Raw genomic sequence first — 21,739 nt, forward strand, 5'->3', positions numbered from 1 at the left:
ATTGGAATGGAGAACACCTGTGCAAGTATTATCAATGAACAGTCCTTTTTAAAGGACTGGCTTGTGTAAAAAAATTCAATTTTTTTTACAAGTTTTGCAAAGAGGGTTAGCCACGCTATATGGCTAACTGCTCGTATATGTAAGGTTCTATTATAGAATCACTCGTAAGAACATGTTTAGTCCATTTTTAATACGAGATTATAAGGGACTGTGCGCAGCCAGTCATTCTTGCCAACCTTTGTGAATTTACATTTGCAAGTATTTGTTCATTACGTGTGTTATTTTGTTGTATTACAAGTATCATTTTTTACACGAACAGGAATGTTCGAACAGGCCATGGTCAAGGCAAGTGACCAAGGACCTAAGAGCTCCTCGATCACTTGGGGGGCATATAAGGCACATCGATAGCAAAGCATACTCTCAAGGTATGTAAACACATGAACAAAATGAGTGAAAGCATGCTACAGCACTTAGAGTATTTTTCAAAATTTAGGTTTTGTTAAATCATGCCAAAGTACTATGCTAAGTTCGGTCATTCGGACAAATGTTATAATAAGTAATAATGTTATAGCATCAATATTTAAGCTTTTACACCGCAAGCATCGCTGCTTGGATGTAACTGTTCAAGTAAAAGAAAAAAGATTTACTGCCCGTGCAGCAAAGTTTAAAAAAGAAACTATTGTCTTTACATCACGACCCGTGGGTCGTATATCCAAAAAAAAAAGAAAAAATATATAAGAAAAAATCTTAAGAGGCATTCGGGGCCGGAGGGTCTTGGGCAGCATCCTGGTTAGTCGCGTCCTTGATAATTTCTTCTTCTTCCACACCAACGACGCTTGGAGTGGCAGGATTTGCAGCTCTTGCCTCCTCTTCGGCTAGTTAGGCAGCGCATCGAGCCAACTCAGCAGTTCTGACTTCCTCTGAAAGGTAACTAAAGTCAGCACCCTTATTATGTTTCCAGAAATTGTAGAAACATCGGAGTGTCGTCCTCTTGTACTTTTCCAGATTCTTGGAGTTTTCAAGCTCCAACTGCTTCACCTTGCCCCCGAGAGTGACAATAGCCTCATCCTTAGACTTAAGTACCTCTCCCAAATGCTTGATTTCACGAAGATGGGCTTGGTTGAAATCTTGATACTCCTGCCTCAACTTGACTGCTGCATTCTTCGCAGCTTTAGCCTCTGACAGCTTAGTCACCGCCGCATCCCTCTCTCGGACCATTGCCTCCAACTCCTTGGCATGCCTAGCCTCAGCAGCCGAAAGCTCCTCGGCCGCCTTCACTTGATACCTCTCGATGGCCTTTGCCTTGGCCTGCTCAAGGTAAGCATGGGCTCGGGTACGAGCAGTAGTGGCAGACAGTAATGCCTGTAAATAAATCAAAAAGGAGTTAGAACTTATCATGAGGACTAAAAGACTAAGGCTTGAAATATAAAGAAGTACTTACGCTGGAGATTTCGTTCAGAGCCCTGTTCAGGATCTGGTCGACTGGCAGCTCTTCAGCTTCGACCATTGCAGCCCTAACACGGTCTCCTTTGCTGATGCGATCGAGGCGGTCCCTGGCAGATCAAATGGCACGGCTCATGAGTCTGGCCCCAAGAGCTTCTTCACGAGTAAGTTGTTCTCCGGCAGGTGCGGCTGGAGGTTTTGACAGGGCAGGAGGAGTCTGCTGCTCGGAAAGAACTGGAGGAGGGGTAGAAGTTTGCCCTGTTGGTGCAGGACTTTGCCTAGTTGGCGCATCCTGAGGAAGGTCTTCTGTTCGGCCCTTCTTATCTGGAGGGCCTCGGCTGGATTCACCAGTTCTCTTCTTAGGATTCCTTTGGAGTTGAGGAATTTCCTCTTCATCCTCGGCCTGGTACATGTCGAAGATGTTGGGAGTTGACATATCTGCATGTAGATAAACATAGCAAGTTAATAAGAAAGGAGGCAGGTGAAAGTATGTTAGACAACTGAAAGAAGGAAACAAAGTCAATACCCGAGCTACAACTATTGGTCGCTACACTATTGACTCTAATAGTCATATACTCATTATCTGGCACGAAGAAGTCTGGCCCTAGATTTGGAGCATATGTAAAGTTACCATCCCCGTCAAACAAGTGACAGGGAATTGGCAAACCATTTAAAAGCGAAATAACTTTACCATTATCGTCAGAAGATTCTCCCAAGTCAAAAATAGGCTCTTTGGCCTTTTCTTTCCTCTTGCCTTGGGGAGCAGAAGGCCTTTCTGCGGAAGGGCTACCCGTGGGTTCCCTTATTGTAACCCCCGTTGGCCTCCTCCGAGGAGGAGGCACAGGGGGTTGCTGCTCGGGAACCCCCTCAACAGTGGCTTCGTCCACCACGGACCCTCTATTTTCATGGCGAGGAGCCAGGAGGCCAGACAACCTCAAGTTTGTTTCAGTTATCAGGGTCTTGACACTTTTTGCTGCGTCAGACATCCTGGCCAGAGTGTTGGACCTCAACACCATGTTTGGTGTTGGGGCCGGACGTAACCAAGGGCCTGAAAAACAGATTAAAGTTTGAGAAAAATGAAAGGAGACACTTTAGATTAAAGTATCGACCAGTCAAAGACAAGCTCTTACCTCCTCGTGCGAAGGCTAAATTGTTGCTGGTTATGTCTGGAGTAAGGAAATACTCCTTATTGTAATGCCCCACGTTTGATATATGGGTAGTGCCACTCAAGAACGTCCGGCCAGTCTCTTGGTGGCAGAAGTGGAAGAAGCCCGTCCCGTTGTGCTGTGGGTTAGATTTAAGGTCAAAGAGATAGTTGACCTCGTGGGGCGAAGGTTCTGGCCATTTGTTAAGTTTATACAGAATATAGAGTGCGGCCAGCATCCTATATCCATTTGGAGTTATTTGGAAAGGGGCGACACCAAAATAATTAGCCACCCCCACAAAAAGGGATGAAGAGGGAGGTAAGCTCCCGCCTCAATATGATATCGGGACCAGGCGATGTTCGCACCTCCTGGGAGGTTAGCCCTCTGGTCTGCGGTAGGACGTATAATAGTTACCCCCGTGAGGGGGAATTTCCTGAAGCAGTTAGCGACCATTCGAGGGGTCACTAGACTAGCTGGGGAAGTATACCACTCGACATCAGGCGGATTCCGATGACGAGGGCGGGCCCTAGTTTGGATATTAGGGTCAGGAACGAGATTTTCTCGACCACTAGTTGAGGGAACCCTAGCCTGCGAATCAGGCTGGGCAGGAGAATTTGGGTTGCTTTCGGACTCAGGTCTTTTCTTACCAGTAGACTTGGAGCGGGCCATTGGAGAGGAAGAATGGGGTCTGGAAGAGGATCGCGAGAAAGGAATCTCGTGGACACGGTCAGCTGGTTGTTCTTCTCCCTCGAGCAGCTGGGCGAGAAGGTCGTCGTCGATGGGTCTTTCACCTCCCCACAAATCTGGCATTAAAGTCTGCAAACAGAAGAATGGGGAGGTGAGGATATAGAACTTTAAAAGGCTTTTTAGAATAACGCTGGTCGAGTATAAAAGTTAGGCTTTTATACAACAGCATTCTAACAAAAAGCTAAATCTTTCTACATGAACAGTTTGAAAAACGGGTCAAAAGGGTGAAAGTAAAAAGTTTTTCTAGAAAAGCTTTTTCAACTCCCCTTAGGGCGAGAAAAATTTATTTTTCAACTGGATTAAAGATCGAAATTTTACTTCGATTTTACGTCTCAAATAGCACGATCCTGGATTTTAAACTAACTCGTAACTCTACTTTGCCTGCAAAACATTCTGTCTACAAGCACCTTAAACCAGAAACGGAAAAACTTAAACAGTCCACCATCAGAAGCATGCACCACAAGAAATTAGAAGCATGGGGTTTCGAAAACTTACCGAGAAGAGTGATCGTGGAGGTGGAAGAAAGATCTTCGGAGATTAAGGAGCCCACGGTCTGAGTCTTGGAAGTGCAGGAAAACGGTCTCCGGAGAAGTTTAAATCTCTCGTTTTTAGGGTTTTCTGCAAAGACAATGGCGTGCGTAAAAAGAAAGAGGAGGCTTCGACGGTCTTATATAAGTTTGTCTCTGATATTAAAAAAGTGTAATCATTAGTTTTCCTTTTTCAAAGTATGGGGAAACGGGATGGCCGTCGAAATCATTTCTGGGGAACTGAAAAAACATGATTAGACAGAAGTGGGTTGCTTTTTTCAAGAACACACGAAGGGTTCTGACATGTCAGGTGGGGTTACCGAAGAGTCGTTCGTTCAAAAGTTTATTTACTGTTCGTAGTAAATAAACTTTGGGGGGAAAATGTTATCCAATAAATTAGCATTGGTGATGTGGCAAGTAATCTCTGGACACGTGGCTGACACCTGGAAGCGTCTGCTAGAGTATCGACCAGAAGACACAATAGAAGCAGGGTAAGCCCGTCTTACCCGCGACCATATGGTCGATGGTTTCGTGTACAAGGCAACGTTTATGGGAAGATCTTTATGAATCCCGAATTTATCTCATACAATCTTCTGCGTATCCGATTATTCAGGAAAGAATATCTGTAACAATCTTTTGTAACCCTCCTTGAGCCTATAAATAACAAGAGATAGCTCAAAGGAGGGGACTTTTTGGCTTTTGAATCATTCGAAACTATAATAATTCTCTTAGCAAACTTGTATTGTTCTTGAGAGGTTAGTGAAACTCATTGAACCCTAGTTCTTTGATCACTCTTCTGATTCTTATATCAATATCAGTCTAAGTGGACGTAGGTCATTACCAGATCTTGGGGCCGAACCACTATAAATCACTGTGTTTTGTTTACTTTTGTCATTACGTTCTTCTCTATACATTCATTCACATCAATCACAATAGTAGAGCTCACCCATCAGTCGAGCGAAGGAAGGAGTGAAGAAGGAGAGCAGCCTGTTACGGAGGAGGAGCTAGGAGGTTCAGAGGAGTGGAGTTTGCACGTTGATGGGGCGTCGAATGAAGGAGGATCAGGAGCGGGCATCATGATGACAGGGCCCGAGGGACACAAAATGTACTGCGCAATCCGATTTGGGTTTGAGGCCTCCAATAATGAGGCAGAATACGAGGCGCTCCTGGCTGGCCTGCGTCTAGCCCGGGAACTAAGAGTAACGCGCCTTCATATCTTCAGCGACTCGCAATTGGTAGTATGCCAGGTAAAGGGGGAGTACCAGGCAAGGGGACCCAAGATGGCAGCCTACTTGGAGAAGGTGAAGGGCCATCTCGGACGATTGGTGGCATATACTATAGAGCAAATCCCCAGAGAGAAGAACACCCATGCCGATGCACTCGCAAAGCTGGCATCTACCAAGGATAGTGATGTCTTGGAATCAATACTCGTAGAGTACTTACCAAAACCCAGTATCGAAGGCGTGGACGTACACATGATTAGTACCCCGAGGAAATCATGGATCGAGCCAATCAAGAGGTACCTGGAAGAAGGAACCTTGCCTGCGGATAGAAACGAATCCCGGAGATTGGTGTACAAGGCCGCAAGATACACCCTGGTAGATGGGGTCCTTTACAAAAGAGGATTCTCGATGCCCCTCCTGCGGTGTGTAGAAGAAGAGGAGGCATTGAGAGTGTTGCAGGAGATACATGAGGGAGAGTGTGGCAACCACGAGAGTGGACCCTCTACGGCTAGGAAGGCCATGAGACAAGGATACTACTGGCCTTCCATGGAGAAAGATGCGCATGACTTTGCCACGAAATGCGACAAATGCCAGAGGCACGCCAACTACCCTCGGAAACCCCCAAGTGAACTGACCAGCATGACCAGCCTCTGGCCCTTCGCCATCTGGGGGATAGACTTGATCGGTGCCCTTCCTACAGGCAGGGGTGGAGCAAAGTATGCGGTGGTGGCAGTAGATTATTTCACTAAGTGGGTAGAAGCGGAACCCCTCGTGAAGATAACCGCCAAGCACATCACCTCTTTTGTCAACAAATTCATTGTGTGTCGATATGGAGTACCCTACAAGATTGTCTCCGACAATGGTACCTAGTTCGAAGGAGGAGCCTTCGATGAATATTGCAAGGAAAGAGGAATAAGGAGGAGTTTCTACGCGGTGGTGAACCCCCAGGCCAATGGGCAAGTGGAAGCCATAAACAGGGTCCTTAAGAAGAACCTGAAGACAAAGCTGGAAAAAATGAAGGGAGCCTGGGTAGATGAGCTACCAAATGTGCTATGGGCTTACAGGACCACCCCACGCTCGACTACTGGGGAATCCCCATTCTCCCTGGCCTATGGATGCGAGGTCGTGCTCCCAGTCGAGATGCGAGTCGAGTCCCACAGGGTACAGGCATATGGAGACGAAGCTAACCGCGTAGCCCTAGCCGAAAACTTAGACATGCTGGAAGAGAAGCAAGAAAAAGCCCAAATGAGGGTGGCGGTGTACCAGCAGCGCGCCGCAAGGTACTACAATTCGAGGGTACGAGAGAGAACTTTCAGAGTTGGCGACCTGGTGCTAAGGAAAGTACTCCCAAACACATGAGACCCAGGCGCAGGAGTGCTGGGGGCGAATTGGGAGGGGCCCTACCAGGTTGCTCAGTGCGTCCCCCCGAACACTTACAAGCTGGCCCGCATGGACGATACCCTCATACCCCGAGCATGGAATGCGAAGCACCTGAGGAAGTACTACCAGTAAGGCGCCCATGTGATGGAAAAGGAGCAAGTGTTGCACGCTGCCTTAATATGATAGGAAGAAATCAAAGAGGTTACCTAGATAGCCTCCTAAGTAGGTGTGAGTCTTTTATTGTTGTTTTATATAAAAAAAAAACTTCATATGTACCATTGCAACTATTTGTATGAAACCATTTGTTATGAATGGAACTGCATGTTGTGGGTGAAACTGTTCAACCTCATGTATTATTTTCCTTCACTACATGGGCATCAGCCAAAGTGCCTGCCGAAATAAATTTCACCAGGCACTTGGGGGGTAGGATAGGAGGCGACAGCAGGCAGCTAGCAAAGGGAACCTAAAAAGGGCCCTATATCAAAGGATCCTAAAAAGGGACCCCTTGCCCTCCTAAAAACGAGGCCCCTAAAAGAGACCCTCTGTAGGGACCCCTGGCCCTCCGAAAAACGAGGCCCCTAAAAGGGACCCTCTAAAGGGACCCTTGGCCCTCCTAAAAATGAGGCCCCTAAAAGGGACCCTCTATCAAAAGGACCCCTGGCCTCCCCAAAACCAAAAATACCCCTTATATTAGGGCCTTCAACGAAGTCCTTACAAAGCGCCCCTTGGGATCGTAAGGATTAGCTACCCTTATGAACACCAAGGGAGGCCATAGGGACTTATAAAACGAGGATGGGGATGACAATAATAATAATTCTAGAGCGGCCACCAAGCCGCCTAGCCAAAAAGGGTCCCAAAGGAGACCCTTGCAAAAATAGTACTATGAATAACGACGAGAAGGACGCTTCTCGCAAAGAAATAATAAGCGCGCGCAAGAAAAACATAAAAGGATAAATACGACCCAAGGGGTCAAAATATCCTTATGAAAGCAACCAAGAGGCACCAAAAGAGGTCCCAGCAAACCCTTTCACATGGGCTCCAAAGGACCTCCAGCCTGATAGATAAAAGAGGAGAACCAACTAAACCCCAGGATTAAAAGGGCCTCGAATGCAATAGGACAAGAGAAAAACAACAACATATGTATTTATGCATTAAAAAAGAAAAGAGAGTTCTCGGGATAGTACAAAAGTTACTAACAGAAAAGCAATACTAGTAATGATGTTACAAAATAAAAAGACAACAAAAAAGGAGCGAAAATATTTCAAGGCCTCTTGTAGTGGGCACTCCACCAGGCCGCTCGGGCAACGGCATGTTCGCCAAAGGAGGAGAAATCGAAGTGGGGATCCTACCTCCACACATTAAAAAGAGCACGATCTATGGACTTGCGCTCGGTTATGGCCCTCTCCGCCTCCAATGAAGCATTCTTCTCCTGAGCCGACTGTAGTTCAGCCCTAAGGGCCTCAACTTCAGTCTCCTGTTGAGTAACCCTCTCCTGCGACACGGACGCAGCGGCCTTGGCCCCCCGGAGCTCGCGCTCCAAGCATTTAGCCCTACCCTTCAGCTCCTTGATCTTGGCCTTCAGCTTCTCATTCTTCGAGTCCAACTTGGTATACTTAGTCTGGGCCTTTGACAATTGGACCTTGGCTGCGCTAAGTTCATTCTCAAGCTCCTGGACCTGGACTATGAGGCCGTCCCTCTCAGTGGTAGATGCGGAAAGAACGCCGGACGAGTCGGCATGCCGAAGAGACACGATGTAGACCTGCACAAGAAAATCAATGGCATCAGCGATAAGTAACAAAAAGAAAAACACATGTACATCTATGCATAATACTAATCAACGCAAGGTGCAAGACCTCACCCAGGCTGCGGCGCGCCTTAGCATCTCCCCGAGGTCTAGTTGAGTCACATTCCCCAGGCCCCTCCAATCGGAGACAGGGAGACTCGTGGCTATTGAAACGAAACGCTACCCATAAACTGAAGCCATCCTGGTCACCCAAGGCTCTGCCTCCACGCTAGGAACATCTAGTGGGACAGGAACGGATGACCCACTCGCCGAAGCAGGAGGCGGCGCAGAGAAGGGAAAAAACTGGGACCCTGGGACATTGGAAGGGGGCTCCGTGAGGTCGACATAGTCAGCGTCTGGTATGCCAATGTCATGGGGGACCTGAGGGAAGACATCCATGCCATCAAGGCCAGGAGGGGCATAACATCCCGCCGCGGCCTGCGGGTCCAGAGATGGAAAAGCCATGTCCTGGTCATGTGGGCCATAGAGGGGGCATCCCCCGGGGGACGGGGGGGCATCCTCCATCTCCTCCTCAGCCTCGCCATCGTGTAGGGACGGCCCAGTCGGCATAGCCACAGCCTTCTTAGACACAGTAATTGACCACAGGAACTTAGGGTCAGAAACCGGGGACAGCTGGTGGAGTTTAAGATTCGTCACAGTAAATAGGACCGCCGCCTTCTTCAAGGCGGCGTCTGCATCTATAAGCTTGTTTATAGCCGCCGCCTCTGCCCCAATCACCGAAGGGTCAGCGAATTTCTCTACATGAGTCACGCCAATGTCAGCACAAGCAAGAGTATGAAACAGTAAGTTCTAATAAAAAAAAAAGGGACCAAGGTACTTACTAGGGCCGGAGCGAAAGTCCTCGCGAACAGAGAGAGGGCCCTTTACCCAGAAAAAGTCTTGCTTCCAAAGCCCTGGGTTGGACACTGAACCCTCTATTAAAGGGAGATCGTGGTTGGCCTTCTGCAGGTAGAAGAAGCCCTTGGACTTGTGCACCGCCATGAGGTTGTACAGGGTGTGCACCTCTTGCGCCGTTGGGGCGCGCTCGACATTCTGCTTGAACCAGATGAAAAGACAGCTTAAAGTCAACCAACTGTTGGGTGACAGTTGAAGAGGGGCCAAGTCGAAGTAGTTAAGAACCGCCACAAAAAACGGGTGCAAAGGAGCGGTGCCACCCGCCTTCAAAATCTGCTCGCTCAAAGCCACAAAACCCATCTCAGGACGGTCGGCCCGGCAGGTCTCCTTGGGAGCGTATAGGGCGTATTCTGGAGTAATGCGATAGTGCTTCACTATCCCCTTCAATCTGTTCGAGGACACATGGGACACTAGGCTGGATGCCAGTGGAGGGGCGTCGTCCTCTTCCTGGACAGACACCTGTCTGCGTGCTCTCGGCATATCTGTAATATCAAAAGAAATATGTGAGGAAGAGGCAGTACACTTAACCCTCCATTTTTTCTTCCTAGCAAGAGTTTTCCATCGAGGGAGCGATGGCGGAAGCGCTAAGCTGGGATAAACTAAGACTAGGGGCTGGGGACAGGAGCTAGCGGCCCCATGACTGTCATCAGACGAGGAAGGAGTGGGAGGTTCTGGCGGAATGTGTCCCTCCATAAATTCTAACTCCCACCGCAATTCGAAAAGGGTCGTCCTAAGATGCGCTATGTGGTCACTAAGGCCCAGGGGTAAAGGTCCTCCATCCCCCCTCGACACCGAGTCAATTTCGCTCTCTACCACCCAAATTTTACGCCTAAGATCATCCATGCACTCGAGGTGGCGGATGCGGGCTTGCCTCAAAGAATCATAGTCCTGGTAAGGGTTGCCCTCAGGGGACTCTGAGTCTGAGGACAGGTCAATAAACTCAGCCCTTGGGGGTATGTCGGACGGGCCGTCACTGACCATGAAACCACGTCCCAACAGTAAAAAGGGGCTCACGTATAAACGAGGGGAAGGCTACAAAACACAAAGGAATGGGCTTAATACCTCTAGATGCAAACGCCCTAAATGGACTACTACAGGGTATATATAAAAAAAAGGAGGAGGGGCGTGCATATGGTCAAACACGCTACAAGCTCAGACTAATGTACCCCATCCCGAGTATCGCTAGTTTGGACCCGATAAAATAAATGAATAAAAGGGAGAAGGAAAGAAAATATACCTCAAGCGATTAAGAAAGCGAATGCGGGATCCAAAGAAGGACAGGGAGCGAAAAGCACCACAGAGTCGAAAGTGCACGTCTGCAAGAATAAACCAGAAAGATGTGTCAGCCATAAAATATACACACCCAAAAAAAAAAAAAAATTATTAGCTCAAAAAAAAAATGAAAAATGAAGTGAAAAAATATACAAAACAAATGAAAGGAAGTATGGTGAAAGTGAGGTTGTGGGGGATTGAACCCCTTACCTCTTGAAAGGAATAAGGGTCTATGCACCACTAAGCCAAGGGAGTAAAGTGAGAATATCAAGCCATGCATGAGGGCCTATTTATAGGAATCAAGGTGAATAGTCTACAAGAGCACCTAAAGGCACTCTCCTAGACTGGGGGGCAAGTGTTGATGCTCAAAATCTCATCAATAGAAAGTATGAAGCCGAGGCAAGGCCCTTAGGCCACCGTCGTCCCAGGAAGCCATCGTGCCATCGCAACACAAGTCTGGGTTCGTTTCTCGTGGGGGCGATGCCGAGTGGCCCACGTTGGCAAGGCATAGGTGCCAAGGCTCAGTAGCCTCGCGAGACCCATCTCGCCCATGCACTCGGCCCCACTGCCTCGCGAGACGCCTAGGCCACGCCTCCCAAAGTGGCCTCGCGAGTTGTCTAGGCCACACCTCTTAAGTGGCCTCGTGAGACGCCTAGGCCACGCCTCCCAAAGTGGCCTCGCGAGATGCCTAGACCACGCCACCCAAGTGGCCTCGCGAGTTGTCTAGGCCACACCTCCCAAGTGGCCTCGCGAGACGCCCAAGCCACACCTCCCAAAGTGGCCTCGTGATATTCCTAGGCCATGCCACCCAAGTGGCCTCACGAGATGCCTAGGCCATGCCTCCCAAAGTGGCCTCGCGAGATGCCTTGGCCATGTCACCCAAGTGGCCTTGCGAGTTGTCTAGGCCACACCTCAAAAAGTGGCCTCGCGAGATGCCTAGGCCATGCCTCCCAAGTGGCCTCGCGAGTTGCCTAGGCCATGCCTCCCTAAGTGGCCTCGCGAGATGCCTAGGCCATGCCACCCAAGTGGCCTCGCGAGATGCCTAGGCCATGCCACCCAAGTGGCCTCGCGAGTTGCCTAGGCCACACCTCTCAAGTAGCCTCGCGAGACGCCTAAGCCACACCACCCAAGTGGCCTCGCGAGATGCGTAGGCCATGCCACCCAAGTGGCCTCGCGAGTTGCCTAGGCCACACCTCTCAAGTGGCCTCGCGAGACGCCTTAGCCACACCTCCCAAAGTGGCCTCGCGAGTTGCCTAGGCCATGCCTCCCGAAGTGGCCTCGCGAGACACTTAGGCCACACCGCCCGAAGTGGCCTCGCAAGATGTCCAGGCCACACCACGCCTCTCTAGACATCTATCAGGACCGCATGCCTATCGCTCATACTCGTGAGTGACCTCAGGGAGCTTCGGATATCTCATACCAAGGACCCAGGATCTCCACCTCACTCCAAGGATCCCATTCCTTACACCTTGAGATTACTATGCTTAGGAGATCCAGTACGAGTCGAAGGGGACATACTTGTACGACCAAGTACTGAGTACAGATACTAGTGCCAGTGAGGCTGCTGGGGTAAGGATCATGGTCCGTACGTCTATGGCCGTAGGTCAGAGCCGACACCACTACCTCCTGCCCCACTACACCTGCCACCATGCATCAGATACGGGTACAGATGAGTAGTGGAGACATCCTCCTGACACCTGCTCCTGTACAGGATGTACAACCACAACCTCTGAAGCCACTCCCCTAGTACAGTATGTGTGTACCACTTGGTCCCCTGGACCACTATGTACCTAAGGCCTTAGAGCCTACTATAAAATGAACTCCAAGGCCACCTGAAGGAGGGTTGGAAATTTTACTGTAGCAGAAGCTTAAGTGTGAATGAAAGACTAAATTCTCCATTATCGATCCATCATTGTTCTGGAATTTTTGTTCAAGTTTTTACGGCTTTCCGATTAGCGATCTTAATTTGATAATTTTTCCAACTTAACTTCGTTGACGAGTTCTCACCGTCAACAATAAAATATTGTTAAAAATATATATGCTTTAAAGGGCACTAATCCCAACAAGAGCATCATATGTTAAGCAACCCTTGAAACTCTAAAGTAACCATACATCACAACATATAAAACAACATTTAAAATGTCAAAGCAACTCATAAAATAACATGTTAAGCAACCCTTGAAACATTTAAGCAACTCACAATCCTTATAAGCAACATATGTTAAACAACCATTGAAACTCTAAAGCAGCCATATGTAACCACATATAAACCAACTTTTGAAACTCCTAAGTAACCCATAAAATAATATGTTAAGCAACCAATGAAACTCCTAAGGAATCCTATATAACAACTATAAAGTAATCCTTAAAACTCCTAAAGCACCCCCTATAAGAAGAAGCTCAAATAAATTTAATTAAACATTTATAATTATTTGAAATATATTTTTTCAATAATTTATATATATATATAAATATATATAAACCTCAAATTCAATTCATTTAAAAACTACACATGTTTTCCAACGTAGAGAATATATATAATAACTAATTTATAGAAGAAAAAAAAAAGATAAAAACAATGAAGTTATAGAGTAAGTTGATGTGAACAAATCAACCTTTGAAGGCATTATTTTATTATCTTTTGTGTTCAACTACTAATTATTGAAGTGTTTTACCACATGTCACTAAACTAATTTTGCTTTGAAAATAATATCCATCATCCCTTGTTAAAAATAATAATAATAATAACAATTAATGCAAAAACAGTGCTATACCATTATCGTCATCATGATCACATAAGAAATTATTCAAAAAAAAAAAAAAAAAGTGTGCCAAACTACAATCACTACCAAACCATATTATTGTAAACAAAAGAGTTATTTATATAATAATGAAAACTTTTTTAAATACCGTATAAATAAATTAATTTTTTTATATATGTATTATTAAAAAAAACTCTTTTAAAAATAAAAATAAAATCATATTTCTTCACACACTCTCAACACATTAACTAAATAACTATATACATATATGGAAGACTTCTCAATGGTTATTACCCGTGGATGGTTACCATAAATCACTAAACAAGTTTTTAATGAAGAATGATTATAATGATAATGAAAATATATAAAATCAATAATTTCGATTTTTTTAGATTAATTAGGCAATAAACATTAGTTGGAAATATAATGGTTACATTAATTATTCTTATTAATTCCAAATTAAATTTTTTCTCATGGAATGGATAAAATGAATGAATCAATAATGAAGAAGGAATGGAGAATGAATATTAAATAAGATTTTTTTTTTATTCTTTAATTTATAAATATATGATGCCATCAGGTAGTCCTTCCAAAAGTTTGAAAAAGTCAAAATTTATTATTAGAAATATTAATTAATAATTATAAATATGGATTATTGATCATAATCTGATGGTTAATATTAAAGTAACTGTCCAAGGGTAGTAACTATTAAGAGTGCCCCCATATATATAATATATATGGGTAAATATTTTTTTCTTGAGTTTGGCCTAAAGTTTTTAATGCCTTGATATTTTGGTTTTTGATTCAACATTGGTTTTTCAATCTCAACATCAATAGAAACCCTTAAATTTATATTTTCTAATAATTTTATACATTAAAAACGAGTTTTCCAACTCATCATGTCGCTGAATTCTTGAAGAATCCGGTTATGGCCAAAAAAAAAATTGAAATTAAAGTCAATTTTTTAGATGTTTTTTAGGCAAACAAACATTAGGAATCTCTTTAGAAATTGATTTGGTTTGATTTGGGCTGAAAAATAAAGAATTCGACGTCGAAAATGGAAATTTCAGACCGGGTTTCATTTCGGGTCGCGTGACCCGTGTGCAGAGAAACCGGGTCAAAACGACCCGGTTGGCTGAAGAAGACGACCAAAATGACATGTCATTTTCGGTCTCAGCTGAAGAAAACGACTCGTCTTTTGGACGAGTCACACGACACAATATCAGAAAAAGGCAGTTTTAAAAAATTGAAGAAAAATTCATAAAAAAAATATGAAAATTACCTTTTTTTATTTATTTTTGGAATTTTACTATTTCTTGATTTTAATGCTAATTTAGACAATAAATTTCATTTTTTATTTTTTTGTCAATTTAATTAAAACATATAATTGGTAATTTTTATGTTATTTGGAAATTAATTAAAATGTGCAAATATTTGAATATGGTGTATTTATTGTATGATATATTTCTTTTATTCATGCAATATTAAATAATTGTGTTATTTAACGAATATAATTACACTTTTGTTTTACAATTAAGTTTGTGCAATTATTTTATGAATTCACCAAATCAATAAATGATTTTATTGTCTTATTAAGTGTATATATGGAATTATTGTATTTATTTTCCTACATATAATTATGCTAATTTCTATGATTATTTTGTTATTATTCATGCAAAATTTATTTTTTAGTATAATTATATTTAATGTTATATGTCTGACTTTATGTTTTGTAAATACGTTATTGTTTACCGAGTTTTTCGGAAACTATAAATAGATTAAGGGATAAGAGCTAGGAAGAAAGGATCAAAGAGAAACAATTAGAGTTTTTATGTGGTTGGGGCGTTAATGAGCCTTAGTCCACGAGTCTGTTGTATTAGATTTAGAGAGCTTTTGACAATGGAGTTTTCAGCAAGTTTTAGCAGAGTAATTGCTTATAAGAGAAAATCTCAGATCCCCGCTACAGTGCACAACTAGTCCTATTTATAGGCAATCAGGTGCAATGGGCTTGGGCCGAATTAATCTCGGCCCAATAGGGACGTAATCATGGCTTACTCGCTAATGGAGTCATAATACAAAGGATATGGCTTAATAAAACATATTATTCAGGGCCCACTAGGTCGGGGTTGAGGAGACCAACTTCCATGTTTCTTGGGGACATGTCATCGTCAAGGAAGATCAAACTTTCCCTATCTGAACGTCTGGTCTGGGTTCCTCTACTAATGTCCTGGTTCATTTACTGGAGTCCTAGTTCGCTCACCAGGACTGGTTCATTCTTGACAAGGTCTATTCCCAGACTAGCAAGCCTGCTACCTCTATTGGTGTCCCGGAGGATATGGATAGGTTGGGGTCGGGAAGATGAGTTTGGCCTGCATCTTGGTCTCAGTTCCCTTGTTATGGTCGTGCCTATCGAATATCGTTGGGATCATTGACTATTGGGTCGTTAGGACTTTCTTCTTCCCTGTTCTTCGACCTCAGGATGGGCCTGGATCTCTTTGAGGGAGCCCATGGACCCATTGCATCATGCCACGTGCCCTGAGGGGAAAATAGAAATAACATTTACCCCCCAAGTCTTCATATGTGTTTGCATGGAGGAGACTTGCCTCACTCGCCCCGATCAAATCCAAATATCCTGGTTTGTTTCCTAGAAGACGGGTTCATTTACTTGGGGGCCAATTGGGTGATCCCTGTCCCTTCGTATCCATAATGTTTTGCACACATCTCTTCAAGTTGATGGTGCGTCTATACCACTCGCACCTCACAGATCTGGAAAGAATCTTTTGATTGTCCCAGTGACCGATGGATGTCAACGTAATTTCTGAGGCGTCCCGTCTATACAAGCAAAGTTCGTAGGGTACTCGAGTGGGTTGTTTAATGTCTCTGCACCATCGGGAACCTTTGGATGGGGATAAATTTGAAATTTTCAATGTAGACTGTTGGATCAGGTAGGTGTGGATCATGGATTGACGAATCCACGATTTGGTGCTCGATAGGGCTAATTAAAGCCTCTGAGTCATTCGGGGCCGTTGGATGGGGATCTTCTTGAGATCCCCATTCTAAACTGTTGGATCCCACAGTTGATTCCTGTCCTAGAAATATCTCGACAGTTTCATTTCTAACTTTACACATTCTACATATTCAGAGCAAAAAATAGAGCTTTTTATGTCCCAACTTGCCAACGAGCTTTTCCGGCGAATAGTCCATTTCCGTAGCAGTCTATTTCCGACCAGGCCTCTTTTCATTCAACCATCAGACAGTTTAGTCCCAGTTCAGCCAGCAGAGGAGTTGCTGTATCATCTTCTCAGATTTATGGCTGAGATTCTGTTGACTTTGTCGCCTGAGATTTCACAAATTTCAAACCCAGCACCTCTCAGTAAGTTTTCTGGTCATTTTTCTTTCTCTATTTATTCTTTTATTTTTACTATAATATTTTTCTAGTGAGCATAAAACTGTTAGGGTCGTGACCACTGTATAGGATGGTCTTATGTAGGATAATGTAGGTCTGAATTGTAGATTTTCTAGGAGATAACTCCCGTCTATTTATCCTGGATCAATTTAGACGTCCCAAAGTTGACTTGGGAGAATTAGAGAAAACCTTCAATTTTTAGTTCCCAACCCATAATCTTCGGACCTTCATTGATCCCAGATCCGGGTCCGGAGGGGACTTCTCCGAGCAGTTTTAGGAGAACCCACATACCTTAACCAATTTTTTGGGTTTTGGTGCTAACTGCTTGGCTTTTGTTTTCTTTGTTGCTTCCAAGTCCCTAATCATGAGTGGTGGTGTCACTCTTCATCTGAAGGACTTCTTTCAATTGGGCCCCTTAGTCGTGGAAAGGCACAACTTCCCACGAGCAATACATGGGAAATGGAAGGGGAGAGGAACGAACTTCGGAACTATCGAATGTTGGACGCACTGGAGAAACATCTGGGAGTGGAGTCAACTCCAGGGCTCTTCTACAACCGACTGGCATAGAAGGAGGAGAAGGCCCATACCGGCATGGGCGAATTCGTGGCCTGGAGTATAGGCCACATCAGTGTGGGACCTACTTTCCCGCTCCATAATTACTTAGCGTGATTCCTTACATTTGTGGGGATCACGCCGTTCCAACTTTTTCCCCAAGCGTACAAGCTGTTGCGGGATGGCGCATCTTATGCGCGTCGAAGGAGATCCCGACGCTTACCCTCGCAGAGGTGCTATATTTTTACAAGCTGGAGTCATAGCTTAACTCTAAGGACAAGACCCGGGACAAATTTTACAGATTAAAAACCCGTGGTAACTATCCGGCTCCATTCAACACCTAGAAGCACCCCCCGGTTGTCAGATATTATTAGTTTATTGTCACATTGGTGCTGGACAGTCAGTGCGTGGGTAAGTCGTTTTTCTGCTTTGTTTACTTAGTTTTTTAGTTTTTTCCACTCCCCACTCACGTTCCTAGAAAACAAGTCCGTACGCCCAGACTCTTCTCACCAAGTCCATCCTGGACTGCAAGAAATACTCGCCACCCTTAGCGCCGAGGAATTGGACGTAGGAGGCTTCGTGACCACGGACAACCTTCGATTGTTCGGGATGCTTCCTGCCAACCAATCAATTGATGCCCCTAGCTTCTAGGGGCTACAATGTGAGAGGGATCCCACCTTGAGGGAGGAGTTGGCCCTGGTTCACATCGAGGTTGTGGAGGTCGCAGCCAAGGCGGACGCGGAGAAGAAGAATAAGAAGAAAGAGCAGGCCCGACAAGCGGAGAGGGTCGTGTCCGAAGATCTGGACTTCATTCTCGAAGGGAGGCAACCAAACATTGGAACTCCCAGAGCTAGTATTTTGGGGCAAGGTAACTCACCTCCGATTTTAACTTATGCTCCTTATTTTGAGGACATAGTTAGGAATAGGCAACAGTATCGGGACTATCTGGTCGGGACCATCAATAAAGTGGGGCTTCCTTGCCCCATTGTCATAGATACACTGACCTTCATGTACTCATCCAGATTTTTACAATACGGTAACTTTTTGGACCTGGATGACATGGGGGACCGAAATCATTCTTTCACCCTAAGGGAGTTGAGTCAAGCCCATTCTTTAGATAAGGGTTCCTCCCAAAGGACTTTAGACTAATAGTGTCCTTGTTTTTTGACTTCTATCCCCATTCATATATTTGGCTAATCAGTTTGTTTGTCTATTTCAGGTGAGCTGGAGATGTCCAACCTCGTGGCCAAGATGAAGGAGAGAACAAGGCTAGGGCGGCCGCGACCAAGGCTTCGGCGAAGAGGGCCGCCAAGGGCCCGGGCAAGAAAAAAGTGATAGAGCTGATCCTCAGGGATTCAAGGCCGTTCTCGGAAGTTTCTGAGAGGGCTCCAGCTTGGAGTTCCCCCCCCCCCCCCCGGTAGCGCCCACTGAAATGATCCTGCCCCAAGCTGCTCTTCTCCAGGTTATTAACTTGGAACAGGAGCCATCTAAAGGCTAAAGGACATAGAAGAGGGTAGCGGACTCGGTCGTCGTTTAGTCCCCAAAGTGGCCCAAGAGGGCCAGGACCAAGGATCTTGCCTTGGCCAAGGCACATTTCTCAGGGGAGAGCCTAATCATCACGTAACAGCTCCTGGATGCACCCAGGCTCCCCGTCAACCCAGCCCTTCCTGAGGAAGGGGATCTCGTCCTCCAGGAGGAGAGGATGAAGATAGTGTCACGGGCTTGGGATGATGGCTAGGACAAACGGGATGAGGTGTACTGGGCCCTGAAAATACAACGGAAGGTGGAGTTTTCCAATAGTCCGGAGGCTTTCAATGCTCCCCAACCCATCGTGGACCGCTTGGTAGCTGAGACCAAGTTTCAGCCTAAGCTGGGTCAGGACACGGCTCCGTTGGCTGTGGATTTGCTGGCCTAAGTGGGAACTACCATGTCCACCCTCCAGCTGAATCAGTATGCTACCTTGGACAGCCAGGATGCCCTATTCGTCTCCTAGGCCAACGCAGCAAGTCACATGCCCATATAAACTTTTATTTTACCATACATACTGCCTGTATATTTTCTAACTTTGGTTTGTTCCATGACACCTTGTTGGCCCATAGGAAGACGGATCTTGTGGCCGAAATGGAGATGAAGCTGGAGACGGCTCTGATGGAGCTGGAGGGGGCCGTTAACCAGCGGGAAGCTACTAAGGAGGCCCTGGCCAAGGAAGCTTCCCGGATTAAGGCTGACCGCGAGGAGGCTACCCGGATTCAAGCCCAGCATGAGGAGGCTTTGTCCTGAAAGGAGGTTGACCATAAGAAGTTGGTGGATAACCTGGAGGCAGAGCTGCATCATGTTCGTGGCTCCGATCCATCAATCAAGGCTTTTCTGGAGGCATATAAGGCCCAACTTAGCCAGGATCGAGAGAAGATGGCAAACCTTGAGTCCCAGGACCAAGCCTTGGATGGCATGGTTCGGCTGGAGATGAAGCAGAGCGAGGAGCCTTGTCAAGCGAAGGAGTAGGCTGATTCATTGCTGGAGGCCACCTTTGATGAGGCCATTTACATGGCCTGGCTCCAAGATAAAAACATGAACCTCCGCGTCTATCCGGATTCGGCTGCAAAAAGGACTGAATTTGAGGCCAAGGGGAAAGCTGATGCGGAGCTTCTAGCTGGGGACGAACAAGATGAGAATACTCCGGGTGTCCTGGGTCAGGGTGAAGCCTAAGCCTGGGCCTTTGTATTTTAATTAGGGCTTCCTTCCTGCCTTTTTTTGTAATTGTACTAATTTTATGGACGCGAATGCATCCCAGACAATTTTCATCATCCATATTGTTATATATTGACTTTATTTTCCACACCATAATTTCCCTTTCACATTCATCTTTTTTTCCTCTAAATTCACTAAGTGTTTTATCATTACACATGAATCTGGGTCGAATGTTGGGTCCTAGTTCCAACGGTCGGGACCACTAGGGAAATGTTGTATAAGATATTTAGCTTGTCCTGAGACCCATGTTTGGGTTTTGACGGCCTGGACCATTTTGGAAATGTCAATATAACTTAACTAATTTACCCTGACTTTATAGTTCAGGCTCCAACGGCCTCGACTGTAAGAGATTTCTTTTAGATATGACTTAATTAGCTAACTCGCTCTGAACCTGACATTCAGGTTCCAATGACCTTGACCGTTAAGGAGTTAATAGCTGATGTCTGATTTATTTAACCTGACTCTGTTGTTTAGGTTCCAACGGTCTAGACCATCGGAGATTAGTTTATTAGCTTATTTCGAACATAAGGTTCAGGTTCCAACGGCCTGGGTCGTTTATAAGACTAATTTTAAACAAATTAAACTTAAAACTCATGTTCCAATGGTTCTACACTACAAATAAATATATCTTTTAGTGACAACCTTTTAGTCACAACATATGTTTTGTGTAACTAAATGTCACTTTTAGTCACAACAAAAAATTATTTGTGACTAAAAAGTCATACTTAATTACAAGTTGTCACTAATGTAGTTTTTGTCACAACCTATTATTTTTAGTGATAAACTTTGTTGTGACTAAAAATACATTTAGTGACAACAAATTGTGATTTTTGTGACTAATACTTTTAGCCATGGACTTTTTAGTGATGACATAAGTAAGATGGATTTTCTTTAGTCACAAAATTTTTACTTGTAGTCACAAATTTTATTGTGACTAAAACTAAGATTTTTTGTAGTGCTAGTCCATTATAAAGGAAACATGAATAGGGATTTGGTTATTTGAGACCATGTTAGGTCAACCAATTTTGTGAAGTTGTGTTTTGAACCCCAGGACCATATAGTTCCGGGTTAGGATTGGGCTTTGAGCCTTGCGTTCTATTGGGTTTTGAACCCCCCCGAACCTTGTATGTCCAGGTTAGGACCGTGTAAGTCTCGGTAGGGCTGGACTTTGAGCCTTGCGTCCTATTGGGTTTTGAACCCCCCAGACCATGTATGTCCAGGTTAGGACCGTGTACATCCGTGTTAGGACTGGGCTTTGAGCCTTTCATCCAATTTTGTTGGGAGTTAGGTTTTTCACCCGTAGTCTATAATAGTCCAGAACAGGACTAAGCTATGAGCTTTGCATCCTGTTTTGTCTTTGTTCCTGACTTACTTGTATAGATTTTAATACCCCTTAAGTGATCGAAGAGTGTAGTCTTCGGTCACTTGTTTGTGTAAAAAATTGAGACGGGTGTGAACTTTTTCTTTCCTTACAAAATTTCTTTATGATGTCTTGTATACACCATTTTTATTAAATAAGAAATCACCGTAGGACATACATTGCTAAAAGGAAGAAAAATTAGGAAGGAAAAACAACAGAATCAGATCCTCCCCACTACTTATAGTACTGGCGAAGGTGTTCTGTGTTCCAGGCCCTTGGGACCTCCGTTCCATCTAGTCACCTTAAGTGATATGTTCCCAGACATACTTCATTTTGGATTTCATAGGGTCCTTCCCAGTTTGGTCCTAGAACCCCCACTCTTGGATCTTGGGTTGCAGGGAAGACTCTTCTAAGGACTAAATCGCCGATTTCGAATTTTTGCCTCTTAACTTTAGAGTAATAGTGGTTGGCAATCT

The sequence above is a fragment of the Humulus lupulus genome, chromosome 7, assembly GCF_963169125.1.
Source record: "Humulus lupulus chromosome 7, drHumLupu1.1, whole genome shotgun sequence".
NCBI lineage: Eukaryota > Viridiplantae > Streptophyta > Magnoliopsida > Rosales > Cannabaceae > Humulus > Humulus lupulus.